Source organism: Podarcis erhardii, assembly GCF_964252035.2.
Source record: "Podarcis erhardii genome assembly, chromosome: 4".
Classification (NCBI taxonomy): Eukaryota; Metazoa; Chordata; class Lepidosauria; order Squamata; family Lacertidae; genus Podarcis; species Podarcis erhardii.
In genome coordinates this window covers 1,432,901-1,447,297 of record NC_138508.1, presented here as the reverse complement: position 1 = coordinate 1,447,297, position 14,397 = coordinate 1,432,901, and the positions used below count along the sequence as shown (strand labels likewise).

Sequence of the window (14,397 nt, the reverse complement as noted above, 5' to 3'; positions counted from 1 at the left end):
ATGGAGTCCAGAGGGGAGAGAGTAGAATGATGTCAAAACGGATAAAATCGGAGCTTTGGCTGATTTTATATCATTTTCCGGAGGTTTCGGCCGCCTCGCCGGCCAAGTGTATATTGTATATTGGAAACGGAAACAAATGGATACATTGTAACCTGACTTTGACAGTTTTACGAGGTTGCTGGAGGTCGCTGGTTTCGGTTCCATTGTTCTCGCAGCGGGGAGCCGTCATCAGCTCGTCAGGAGGTTAAATGAGGCGTGCAAGAGCTCTCTGGGCTAGCTGCTGCAGGGGAATGCACGCTCTTGATTGGCTGAGGCGCAGCCATTATAGTCAATGGAGGATGTAGTTCGACACGGTCAACCCGTGAATAAAATAGGGCGAAGGAAAGGCATAGAAAAGAAGGGCTTATTTCGCCCGTATATGAAAGGAAGAATATTGTTTCATAAGGTCAAGGGGTAGAGTGTGGTGCAGGGGTATAGTGTGGTGCTTGTGCGACAGTGTGGGGGTTTCAGGAACTGGGCACCGTCGAGGTCATCGCCTCGGGCCCGCTTTCCAGAGGAGGAGGAGGAGGAGAGGAAAGGTACCCCCCCCTCCTTCCGTATCAGTCCCCCATTCGGAGATAGATTTGCATTCAAGTTCTGTAAGAACTTGCAAATCCTTTCTCCGCACCCTATACCCCTGTGATTTCGTACTCCCCTTCCCCCAGGTGTCTCATTTGCACATATTCGGGGAAGACGGGGGCGCTGTGAGAACGAGAGTAGGCTCGGAGAGTAAGAGGGGTGGATGGAGCAGGACAGCGGAGAAGAGAGCAGCAAGGAGAGACACAGTGTATAGCACAGCAGAGCACAGAGATGCAAAGGACAATAATAAGGGCAGTAAGCAATATCACCTTAAGCAGCTGCCGGAGCCATCCGAGCTTGGGTAACCATCCCCATAAGTCTATGTCGGACAGTCCTTCATGTCGTATCTCATCCAGCTTCCCTGCCAGTTCGTGAATATTGTTTAAATGTCCGGTGATATTCAGAGTCTGATCAGTCACGTATGTACAGCACTCAGTGCCTATTAGGGCACATGTCCCTCCTTGACTGGACAGGAGAAAGTCCGTCGCAATCCTGGTCTGTAAACTAAGTTGTCTCACCTCTGACAGCTCTGACATCAAAGAATCTGTGATTTGGGTTGCCTCTTGCATGAACTTTAGAAGGATGTCAGTAAGCCGGAGGATGTCCACATGATTAGAGCCGGCCCCATAGGCAGGGAAGAGTGCTCGACCGACAGTCTCCCCATTAGCAGCGACATCGGACAGATCTGACAGCCCCTTCTGTTCTCTCTTATTCCTCTGTCTTCCAGGGGGTAGGTGTGGGACTACCCTTATACCGGGGACAATGTACCCGACAAAGCAGGAACCAGACATATGTGGGCTCACCCAGGTGTATGCGCGATGGCCACATATCCAGAATAGGCCGCTGAGGTAGGATTCCATCCGTCCGGACGCAAAGGCAAGCAACAGCATGGAGTCAGCGGGCTGAGGCTGCCAGGTTGGAGGGTGTCCGATAACGGCAGTCCAAGCAAGGGTGAGATTTGGGAATGTGTGGGATCCGGTCATATCAGTAACGGTGACATGGCCGGTGGGTAAGAGTTCTATGTTGGAGGTGCAGGTGCTGGACCCAATGAAAGTCCCTTCTCCGGTGAAAATGCGACACAGGGGTCCCTTTGTAGGGCCAGTAAGGTAGAGGTATTGGTGGGTCAGGTTCAGGGCAGTCAAGTTCCAAGAAGCGACGTCTCCGGACCGGAACTGTTCAGTGGTCACAGGTACCGGAACAAGGGGAAGACTTTGCTGGAGGTGGCTGGGTGCGTGTGCACATATCCAGCACTCCGGATAAGGTGCCTCTTTAGCCACCTGGCCAAGAAGTTTGATGTAAGAGTTCTGTTCCCAAGAGGATAGGAGATCCTCCCCCGGAAGGGCGGGATCTATGCCGAGCTGGCGAGGTGCCGTGCCGACTGGATGAAGTGGGTCGGTGGTATTGAGGAGTCGCCTGTCCTTGGCTATGCCCCCGCACCTCAGAGGACCAACGTTATCCCAAGTGGGAGAGCGTGAGGGATGCGCCGGATGATACCACCCTTCTAAATACTCTGCCCCTCTCCAGTCGTGGGTGACCCCAAGGTTCCAGAGACAGCAAAATCCTCTCAGGCAAAGTCCTTGTAGTTGGGGTTTTCGGGGTTTTGGGGTCATGAGGAGGCATTGGAATCCGAAAATGAAGTTATCAGAGGGGTTTGTCGAGTCGGTGTAGGACGAAACGGCCCCTCCGTTTTCGACTTCGGTCCAATTTGGGTTCCTCAGGAGTTCGCCGTTGCCATAAAGGAAATGAGTTCCGTTCCTACAGGTGAGGCGGTAGTAGGAATGGTCAAGGGTAACTGCTGCTGACCCAATTCGATGTACATATCTGTCCCGGATGAAAAGTTCCCAGTAATCGTTGTCAGTTAACCGGGGTACCAAGGAATGGCGTAACAATGTCCGGGACTCTGGGAGGCAAAAGTCAAAGTCCCCCATTCGTGCGGGATTTAACTTCCCACCGGTTTCGACTCTATGGTAGTCCATAAAATGGTAATCCGTATCTAATCCGGTGCAATGATCCATGGGTGTAGCTGGAGATCGGGCCAAAGTTCCATAAACGATAGAGATGAAATAGAGGTTCATAATCAAAGTGCGGGAATGGTGAGGCATTGTCAAAGGGGAAGAGTTATCAAAAGCGCGTCGTCAAGAGGACTGTCGGAGGCGGACTGTCAGAGGAGCAAAGGAGCTGTCAAAGGCGCGCTGTCAAAGGAGCTGTCAAAGGCGCGCTGTCAAAGGAGCTGTCAAAGGCGCGCTGTCAAAGGAGCTGTCAAAGGCGCGCTGTCAAAGGAGCTGTCAAAGGCGCGCTGTCAAAGGAGCTGTCAAAGGCGCGCTGTCAAAGGAGCTGTCAAAGGCGCGCTGTCAAAGGAGCTGTCAAAGGCGCGCTGTCAAAGGAGCTGTTAAAGGCGCGCTGTCAAAGGAGCTGTCAAGGGCGCGCTGTCAAAGGAGCTGTCAAAGGCGCGCTGTCAAAGGAGCTGTCAAAGGCGCGCTGTCAAAGGAGCTGTCAAAGGCGCGCTGTCAAAGGAGCTGTCAAGGGCGCGCTGTCAAAGGAGCTGTCAAAGGCGCGCTGTCAAAGGAGCTGTCAAGGGCGCGCTGTCAAAGGAGCTGTCAAAGGCGCGTTGTCAAAGGAGCTGTCAAGGGCGCGCTGTCAAAGGAGCTGTCAAAGGCGCGCTGTCAAAGGAGCTGTCAAAGGCGTTTCAAGCGTAGTTTGATAGTGTTGGGATCTGGGACGATCTCGGATGTCCAATTGGGTGGAACTGTGTCTGGTCCGGTCTGTTGGGCCCGATTTTGGCCCCGATCTGGTCCGGTCTGTTGGGCCCGATTCTGGCCCCGATCTGGTCCGGCCTGTTGGTCGTCGTCGTCGTCGATGTATGAAGTTGGTGGAGTGGGAGGGGTCGAAAAGGTGAAGTCGTCGCCGACGTCTTCCTCCGTCTCCGTGGGGGGTGGCGATGACTTACACCTGGTGTGATGTAACCATGAGTGTTTCTCACCTACTTTCACGGCGGTTGGCGATGTCAGGAGGATTTGGTAGGGGCCTTCCCACGCTGGTTGAAGGGGTGCCTTCTGATAGACCTTGACAAGGATCCAATCGCCTGGTTCGAAGGAGTGGGCTTGGACGTCGATGGGCAGGTTTTGTCCTTCGATGGCCGCGTAGTGGTGGAGACGTTGTAGCTGTGTCTGGAGCTGAATAACATAGTTAGTGAGCTCTGCTTCTCCTAGTTCAAGTTCTGAGAGTGGAAATAAAGTGTTGTAAATGGGAGGGGGTCTCCCAAATAAAAGTTCATATGGAGATAGTTTCAATGGTCCAGTTGGGGCACTCCGTATATTGTGGAGAACTAGTGGAAGTGCGTTTACCCATTTCAGTCCAGTGAGTTTGCATAGCTTTCCTAATTGTGTTTTAACTTCCTGGTTCATGCGCTCTACTTGGCCTGAAGACTGTGGGTGATAAGGTGTATGAAGGTCCCATTTTATTTGTAGGGCTTTGGCCACCAGTTGTACTATTTGAGCTGTGAAATGGGTTCCTCGGTCGCTGTCTAGTCGATGGGGTACCCCAAATCGAGGGATAATGTCCTGTAGGAGGGCCCTGGCCACCACAGAGGCGGTGGGTTTCTTGCAGGGAAATCCCTCTACCCAGGAGGAGAGTTTATCGACTATGATCAAGGCGTGTTTGAAACCCTGACAGTGTGGTAAGTCGATAAAATCTAGTTGCAGACTTTCGAAAGGGACGAATGCCCATAGCCTGGCTCCTGGCGGTGCTCTGGGTTGTCGTTTGGGGTTAAAGGAGCTGCAGGTAACACAGTTCTTTGACGCGGTCGTGGCTGCGACTGCAAGTCCGGGAGCGTACCAGGACCTTTTAACATGTTCTATCAGTCTCCCTTTTCCCCAGTGTGTACGTTGATGGAGGACCCTCACTAATTTTGGAACCCAGGCCTTTGGAAGGACAGTTCTGCCATCAGGGAGAACCCAAACGTCATTTTGTTCGATTGCGCCCACAGAGCGCCAGAGAGTCTTTTCTTCTTCGGGGGCTTCTTTGTAAATTTGTGTGGGATCTATGTTGAGTGGGATTTGTAAGGCTTGGAATTCTGATTCGTTGTTAGGGGGGCGGAGTGCGGCTGATTGGGCTGCTCTATCAGCTCGCCTGTTACCCCTCGAGATAGGGTCTTTACCACGGGTGTGAGCCTTACAATGGACCACTGCGATTGCGGTAGGTAGGTGGATAGCAGTCAGTAGTCTCTCTACCAAGGCGGAATGTGAAATTTTAGAACCCGCAGCGGTTAGGAAGCCTCTTTGTAACCATATCTGCCCAGTTGTATGGACTAGTCCGAAACAGTATTTACTGTCGGTGTAGATTGTAGTTCGCTTGCCTTCACTGATTTCACAGGCACGTATGAGTGCTATTAACTCTGCAGCTTGGGCACTGTATTGCGGGTTTATCGGATTAGATTCTACCACTTCAAAGTCCGTGACTACAGCGTATCCTGTTTTCCTTTCCCCTTCCACAACTTTTGAACTACCGTCTGTATAGAGTATTAAGTCTGGGTTCTCTAAGGGTAGGTGATCTAGGTCTTCTCTGGGTTTCTCGGCTTGGCGGACTATGGTCGCGCAGTCATGGTGTGGGGTTCCATCCTCGGGAAGAGGAAGAAGGGTGGCTGGATTGAGGGAGTTAACTCTCTTTATAGTGACGTTTGATGGTGTTAGTAGAAGAGCTTCATACTTATTTAGTCGAGAGTTTGAAAAATGATGACAGCCTCTCAGAGTTAATAGGGTGGAGACGGAGTGGGGCACATGGACGGTGATTTCATGTCCCAGGACTGTTTCCTGAGCCTTTTCAAGGAGGATCGCGGCGGCGGCTATGGCTCTTAGGCAGCTTACTGCCCCTTTTGCGGTGGTGTCTAATTGGAGACTATAGTATGCTACGGGTCTTTCTTGGTCTCGGAAAGGCTGAGTCAATACCCCTGAGGCTACCCCCATTTGCTCATGGATAAACAAGTTAAATGGGATCCTGTAGTCGGGTAAGCCTAGGGCAGGGGCGGACCTCAACTCTCGTTTTAATCGTTCAAAAGATTTGTATGCCTCTTCTTCCCAGACTAGGGTGTCTGGATGATCTTGGCGGGTCATTGCGGATAGTGGTTTTGTTATTTCGCTATAACCCGCGATCCAGGCTCTGCAGAAGCCAGCCATTCCTAAAAATCCTCGAAGTTGTCGTTTAGTTTTTGGAAGGGGAATTTTAGTGACTGCTTCGATCCTATCGGTTGCTAAGCTTCGGGTGCCTACTCCTAGGATATGCCCGAGGTACTTAACTTCTTGTTTGCAGTATTGCAACTTTTTTGGTGATACTTTATGTCCCTTTCTGGCTAATTCCGAAAGGAGATGCTTGGTGTCTTTTTTACATGCTTCCTCACTGGTGGAACAAAGGAGGAGGTCATCTACGTAAAGCAAGAGGGCGGAGCTTGCTGGGAGATGGATATCCTGTAAATCCTGGTGTAAGATGGCCGAAAATATTGCAGGTGATTCCACATATCCCTGGGGTAATCTTGTCCAAGTTAATTGACTGGGTCCCCAGGTAAAAGCGAAAAGGAATTGGCTAGCTGGGTCCAGAGGAATACTAAAGAAAGCGGAACACAGGTCTGCAGCAGTGTACCATTTGGTTTCTGCTGGAATGGCGTTCAAGAGGGAGTTTGGGTTGCCCACTACTGGATGGCGGGGTATCACGAATTGGTTCACCAGCCTCAAGTCCTGTACAAAACGGTATCGAACTGGGGCGCCCTCTGTCGATGGTTTCTTTACTGGGAGTACCGGAGTATTACATGGGGATGCACAGGGAATCAAGATACCTTTCTCTAGGAAGTCTTCTATCATAGGAGTTAGTCCCTCGATGGCTTCCTTGGGCAATGGATATTGTTTAGTACATGGGAAAGGCAAATCAGTTCTGTAGGTGATTTTTACTGGGGCTGCCGACAATAGGAGACCTACTGAGGTTGACTCAGTGCCCCATAGAGAGGAGGGCAAGTCACTTTCCAGTTCGGGAGGGAGTTCCGGAAATTGTCTGTCAGTTTTTACTTCTTCAATTATCCCTTGGAAAGCGGGAATGGATTCTTCTGGCATGTATAAGTAGATGCCCTCTTCGGAGCATTTGATGGTTGCATTTAATTTACAAAGTAGGTCCCTTCCTAAGAGGTTTACTGGGCTGCTCGTTAAAAGGAAGGTATGTTCAGCCAGTAGGGGTCCGAGGGTGACTTTGGTTGGACGTGATAATGGACAAGTACGGGGTATCCCATCTAGACCCATGACTTTCCTTGTCTCCAAACTTGGTTCCAAGTGGCTATCAGTTAAGGTGGAGTAGGTAGCTCCGGTGTCTAATAGACACTGGTATGGATGGCCGTCTATTTCAATAGTACAAAATGGTTCTTCGGAGGACAACGTTAGAATTGGGCAGATTGTTTGGGTTTGATTGGGATCCCCTTCTAATTGTCAATAATTCTCTTGGTCATCTGGAGGGGGTTGGTTAGGGGGGTGTAGGGGAGGTGTTGTAGCGTTCGTCCACGGGTGTGTGGATGTAGTGATTGCGGGCATTTGGGTCCTTGGTCCCGGTAGGGGTCTTTGGTTTTGAGTAGGGGCATTTGAAGGCGGCGGTTGTTTGTAGGGGGCAGGAGCCGCCTGAGGGTTATAGGCGACGGGCGGTGGGTTCCCATATCTATGGGTTGCGTTAGGATGCGGTGTAGCGTAAACCGTGTTATTGAGGTAGGGGCAAAACCTTCTAATGTGTCCCTCTTCTTGACAATAAAAGCATCCGCTGGTAGTAGGTCCCCAGGGTCTATGGGGATTGGAAGACCCTCCTCCCCGTGTTCCCCTTCCTCGGGCGAAACCCCTGCCCCTGTTAGAGTTTAATTCCATGCTGAGGGCAAGGACTCGTTCAACTTCAGGTTTGGGATCTTTTTTCTTCCTCTCGTCTCGTGAGTTATATATTGATTTAGCGATGGAGAGGATTTCGCTGATGCTCTTTCCATCGTACCCTATTTGCAAGTTTAGGGCTTTCCTAATATCAGGGCAAGCTTGATCTTTAAAGAAGCCTTTCACTATTACTTCGTGCTGCGAGTTCTCTGGATCTATTCCTCCCCAGGTCTTTATGGCGGACACCAATCTCGTATAATAATCAGACGGGTGTTCATTTGCCCCTTGAAGCACGGTCTGGACTTTCGTCCAATTGACGGTGCGTTGTCCGGCGGCCTTAATGCCGTCCAAAATCGCCTTTTTAAACAAATTTAGGCACCATATCCCATTTGTAGTGTTGTAGTCCCATGTTGGTTCGGTGCGGAGGCATTGGGCCGTGAGTGCTTCTAGACCTGCCGGGCGACCTGTCTGGTAATCTGGGAGTTCAATCGCTTCGCCAGCTTTGGTTAAAATGTCCGCTTTCTCGGCTTCATTGAAAAGCGCGTTCAAAAGAACATGAACGTCTGGCCAGGTCGGTTTATGGGTCGAAAATATCGCGCTGACCTGGCGGTGACATTTATCCGGGTCGTCTCTTAATGATGGCATTTGATTCGACCAGGTTACTAAATCCGCCGTGTAGAATGGTTGGTGGGTATATACCATTCGGGGGGGTCCGTCTGGCTGCAACGGCGGGATTGGCAAAGCCCTTAAGGGCATCTGGACGGCTGTAGAGTCCGGTTGCCTGGACGTTCCCGGGGCCCCTTCAGGTCTGTCTAAGGGGTTTGAGCCTTCTAGGGTAGCATTTTGTATTTCTCTGGTCAAAGAATTGATGTTTTCTGAGATGGCGTTCTGTATCTCTCTTGCTCGTGCTAAGGGGCTAGTGTTTTCTGCGGTAGCACTTTGTACCTCCCTGGTTCTTGTTAGGGAGTTAAGGTTTTCTGAGGTGGCATTTTGCATCCCTCTGGTTCGTTGTCTGGTCATTATTTGGTTCGCTCCCCCCCGCGCTCCTTGTTCCCCTGTCTCTTCGCTGCTATCGTTACCATCCTGGTCATTGCCCTGACCGTTGCTTGGGGCGGATGGAGCGGTTTGTCTGTAGTAGAAGGGAATGAGCGCTTGTTCCACAGAATCATCTATAGGGTGACCTTCGTAAGGGGGCGGCAGGGACGGCCTTCCATGATTTAAGATAGGCAGTTGGTAGGTCGTAGCTCCCTTTGTAACTTGGAGCAATCCTCTGACTGTTTCAAAGGCGGCTAGGTATTCTAGTTGACGGGGTTTTTCTTCTATCAAATAGTTTCTTAGGTATTTCAGGCGGCCTTCATTAAAAGAGCCACTTGTTGGCCAACGCAACTCGGGCTTCGCGGAGGCTGTTCCGGCCGGCCAGGTTTCCCTACATAGATCTTCTAATTTCTGCCTCGATAGCAAGTTGTGCCCGGGAATAGACTTCCAATAAGAGATGACAAACTCAAGAGGGGAGTCGGGGTCTCTCTGGGATTCAGATGGCTTCCTTGAAGCCATCCTCCCGGGGCGAGCCCGCTCTAGTTTGGAAGCTTGGGTACCCATTTTATTCACGCGTGTCTGGGTAAGAAAAGGAGAAGGGAGGTCGTTAGGGGTTGCTTAGGGGTAAGAGGATTTTCAATAAGGGGTTTTGAGAGCTCTTTCTACCTATTCCTTATTTCTTTCTTTCCTATTTTCAATTCCTGGGGTTCCTTTTCCACTCTGCCGAGTCCCGCCCAATCCTCCCTGGGCTATGCCTCCTGGCAACCTCCTACCTATCGTCAATCTCAGGAAGAGGGGGCCCTACTGAACGCCCGCGTAGTGCGGTGCCAGATCGGGTGGTCCCTTGATAGAGTTTCGAACGGAAAATCCCCCTTGCTTTCGGAAGCGGGCTCACGCACGATTCACGTGTTACGTGGCTCGACCGGTGCGGCTGGGATTGATACAGACAGCAAGACCCCTTCCTGCCCCCTCCGTAAGGGCGCTCAGGAAGTTCGGAAAAGAATTCCAGCCCCTTGCTCTCAACTAGGATGTCCGTTGCGGGGAGTCGGCTATCTTTTCAAGCCGGGTCTCTCCGTCTTATTTTCGGACCCTAATTGGTGCGGCTGACTGGAGAGTTTGGGAGAAGAAGGAGATAGAGCTCAGAACCCCCCTTTTGGGTCGAGCGGTGGTCCACGTTACCTCTCGCCGAACGGACCAAGAGAAGAAGGGTGAGAGAGATCGATAGAGAAGAGGGCAGAGAATTCAGTTGCCAGGAGATTCCAACCCCCTTATCCACCAGTGCACTGGGTTTCTCTACTATACTCACGAGTCTTCAACGTTGATCCCGGGATCGATGAATATGCCGGCCGGATTCCTTTTGCTCCCCGGCTGAACCCCTGGGGCGTTTGATTACCGCCCGGAAGATGGCCGAGGGTCCTAAGGATCTTCCCAGGCAAATGGCCTGGTGCCGGCTGAAGACTTCGGGGCCCCCGGTCAGCAACACGGGAGAACCGCCTCGCCCCACGTTGGGCGCCAAATGTTACGGCAAAAATCCAGGTGCGGAATTACCCTTGCCACCCGGCTCGTCGGACGGAGTCCGCGGGTCCTAGCGGAGAAATGAGCTCAGCCGGAGACAGGAGCAATAAACGGAGATCCAAAGTTTATTGCGCAACAGGTTCAAAATGGCATTGAACCCCGATAATGGGGCGACATAAACTTTTAAAAGTTCCCTCCAAGTCCCAGAATACAGTGCAGAAGACGTCACGAATGCATCACAGAAAGGTGGGGTTACACAGATCAGCACTTCAGTACAGTGGGTGGGGGTTTACACAGATCAGCAGTTCAGTAATGTAGGGGTAGCATGGATCAGCAGTTCCGTAACGTAGAAGTAGCATGGATCAGCAGTTCCGTAACGTAGAAGTAGCATGGATCAGCAGTTCCGTAATGTAGGGGTAGCGGAAAGAAAGAAATATGCATAAACGTTCCCTGAGTACAGGTGATGGCAAGACAATGGCGGAGATATGCATCGCCCATCACCTGGCATTGCCCGGAGAAAGGGCTTGACGGAATGATTTGATCAGATTAGGGTCTTCCTGGGTACGTGACCTGCCGCTCAGGGGATTATGGCAGTGAGGCGGCAGCATGGAGTCCAGAGGGGAGAGAGTAGAATGATGTCAAAACGGATAAAATCGGAGCTTTGGCTGATTTTATATCATTTTCCGGAGGTTTTGGCCGCCTCGCCGGCCAAGTGTATATTGTATATTGGAAACGGAAACAAATGGATACATTGTAACCTGACTTTGACAGTTTTACGAGGTTGCTGGAGGTCGCTGGTTTCGGTTCCATTGTTCTCGCAGCGGGGAGCCGTCATCAGCTCGTCAGGAGGTTAAATGAGGCGTGCAAGAGCTCTCTGGGCTAGCTGCTGCAGGGGAATGCACGCTCTTGATTGGCTGAGGCGCAGCCATTATAGTCAATGGAGGATGTAGTTCGACACGGTCAACCCGTGAATAAAATAGGGCGAAGGAAAGGCATAGAAAAGAAGGGCTTATTTCGCCCGTATATGAAAGGAAGAATATTGTTTCATAAGGTCAAGGGGTAGAGTGTGGTGCAGGGGTATAGTGTGGTGCTTGTGCGACAGTGTGGGGGTTTCAGGAACTGGGCACCGTCGAGGTCATCGCCTCGGGCCCGCTTTCCAGAGGAGGAGGAGGAGGAGAGGAAAGGTACCCCCCCCTCCTTCCGTATCAGGGGTGAGGCTCTTGGCTGGACTCTGAGCATCTCCCTCCCTTGGGTGGAAACCAGAGGAAGAGCCTGCAGGGAAAAGGGCTTTGCAGGAGGCAAGGAAGCTCCTCCTGGAATTCCGGAGTGGAGAGAGAGGAGGGGATCCCAGGGTCATCTAGTCCAACCCCCAGCAATGCAGGAATCTCAGCTCCAGCATCCAGGGCAGATGGCCCTCCGATCTCTGCTGAGAAACCTCCAAGGAAGGAGAGTCCCCCACCTCCCAAGGGAGACCTTTCCCCTGCCCAACTGCTCTTAGATGTCCCTCAAGGCAGCGGGTCCTGAGTTCGAGCCCTGCTGAAACAATCGCACTGGCTGCCAAGGATGAACCAAGTGAAGTTCAACATAAATAAATCCTATTCTCATCATGAATAATATCTTTTAATGCATGCCTTTTATGCTTATACACAAACGTATGCCATTTCCCCTTCCCTAATTGCTCATTCAAGGGAGTAACAACGGATGGTGGTGGTATTTAATATTTATTAACCTGACATACCGCCCTTCATCAAGAGGTCTCAGGGACGTTTAAAACACAGAACATATTGTAGCACCTCTGCTTGTGGTTAACGCTTAGCTGGAATGAAATATTCAATGCAGCAATAGAGAAATTAAAATAATAATTTATTTGTCAGACAAATAAATGAGAGGCACAGTGGTATATGGTTACCAAGCTCTGGCCTGGCCTCCTGCCATCCTGGCCAGCACTTATATTTCCTTAATCCAGCCCCCTTTGCTCCTCCTGTGGCTGCCTCTGTCCAATCAGCCTGGTTGAAATTCCTATTGGCTGTTTGCTAGAACCAATCACAAAAGATACACCCACTTCCTTCTATCCTTATAAGGGAGACAAAGAGCTATATATAAATGACAAATAAGTAATAATATATCTTACATGGAATCTTAATTACCAGCTCACCTCTTGCCCTCCTTGCCCTATTGCCTTCTAAAACAAATGGTTAATCTTACATTTTTATCTTCAAGGATCTTGAGTTAATCATCATTGAAAGATCTCCTTCATTTGAGGGTCTTTTAAACAAATGCCTGACAACTATATATCAGGAGTGCTTGATGGCGTCTCCTGTCTGGCAAGGGGGGCTAGGCTCATTTGCCCCTCTGGTCTCCTATTGCAATGTGACTCTATGAAATAAGAATCTAGCATTTCTTAAATCCTTTGCATAATTACATTTAAGCCAATATATTTAAGCTAATATATTTCATACATTATCATAGGTAGCCTCTTAAAAGAATAAAGCTTCTCAAAGTAAAAGGAAGGAACTCAGTAAAAACACAGCTTTTAAAAGAAGCCTCTTCAGTTTACACCTCCCCCTTTCACCCTCCTTTCCAGCCTCAAAATAAAATAGAAAGAAGCTTCTTCTTCTACAGCCAAGCCAGTTGCCTTTCCCAATATTTAACCTTTTTAACTCTCTCAGTTTAAGAAAGAAACAGCTTTAGAAGATTTCCTAAAAATGCTCTCTTTTTCTGTCAGCTAAATGTTTTTCCCCATTTGCTCCTGGCCTTTGAAAATACCCCTCAAGGTTTAACGAGAGGCCCAATGGTATCATTTTACTATTTGCCCATTCCTAATTGTGTTTTCTCAGCCTGCAAGGGCAGTGTATGTAATTCCCCCTTTTTATGACTTTGAGAATTGTTTTTCCTGCTATAAATCAAGGGGGCCCCCCCCCTTGTCTTAGGAGAATAGCCAAGGTTTTTTCTGCCTGGCATGAAACATTTGAAAATCCTTTTTTTTTTTTTAAGCTCATTTCAAAATACAAGCCTTAATTGAAATATATAAGCTTTGATAAAAATGCAGGCTTATAATTAGATGCCTCATTCCCCCCTTTCAAGCTCAAGGACCTTCATCCCAAGTGTCCTTGATAGCTTGACCTTCATCATATTCCTGAGGTAAAGCTCTGTATAGGGCCATGATATGAGGTAGAGTTTCATTTGAAACCATCTTGCTAATTGTACTTCTAAAACATGAAATGATACATGGCATCATACATAAAACCATTACTACTACTGTCAAGAAAAACAAGCAAGACAATAGTATCCCTTTGAGTCCTGCGACATTAGGTAACCAATTGGTGAGCCATCCCATATCCCATCCTTCCCATGTTTGTACTGGGACATGTGCTATATTCTCCATCTTTGTGGCCAACACACGGATTGCCTCACCATTATCTGAAATGTTAAAGCAACAGGCATTCCCTGTCAAGTTCAAGACTCCACATAGGCCTCCCTGCCTGGCAAGTACATAATCCATTCCCATTTTCAGCTGCAAAATGGCGGCTCTACTTTCATCCAACTGTTGTGCAATAAGTCTCAAACTCTGGGCCGTTGCATTGGTTACAAGTTCCACTACTGCTTGCAATCGAATTATTCTGTTTAGATTATAAATAGGATCCCGTGCCCCTTGTATGAGCTCACCAGGATTCCAGGAGGCAGGATCATAATAGGCTATAATGCGCTCTGGTGGCCAATCATCAGTATCGCTCCAACTTTGGGTACTTCCTCCTGCTATATGAGAAATATCAGCGTTTCTTCGTGTACGCTTGGCCGAACTAGTGGGCATAATCCACATTGGTGGTAATACCCAACCCAAGAAACAAGTCCCACTCCATTTGGAAGGGAGTTTCTTGTATGCCCATTCTCCACATATCCACCACAACCATCGGGTCTGAGGTTTTTGGTACGTGGAGTGCAAAAGGCGAAATATCAAAAGGGGTAGAGAATTCACTGTGCAGTATGTTAGATTGCCTTTTTCTGTCACAGTTATGTTCCACACCACTTTCCATGCATGAATAAAAGGAGGTGCACAGGGCAAGGTATTCCAAGTTCGATAGGTAGTACCGTTTGCCCAGGTTTGACTATTCTTAATATAATCCCAAGTATAGTGGCAATGAGAAGAGCCTATCATGGTAGGATCAGCTGCATCTGATGATTTATGCACACAGATTTCCCCTTGCACAGGTATAACTCGTATTGGTTTAGTTGAGTTCCATCCGGGGAAATTCTGTACTTCTGTTTGGTGTGGCATTTCGCTTACCATACCAATGGCACTTAATGGTATTGGTAATAAGGGCATACCTCCCTCTGAATCATCTGGCCC

The 14,397-nt window shown here is 49.4% G+C and overlaps 1 protein-coding gene across 1 annotated transcript in view; it reads right to left on the bottom strand.

Annotated features, from left to right (window-relative positions):
* Positions 1-14,397, bottom strand: part of LOC309340963 (uncharacterized protein) — a 132,450-nt gene that overhangs the window by 30,986 nt on the left and 87,067 nt on the right. The window lies entirely within an intron of this gene.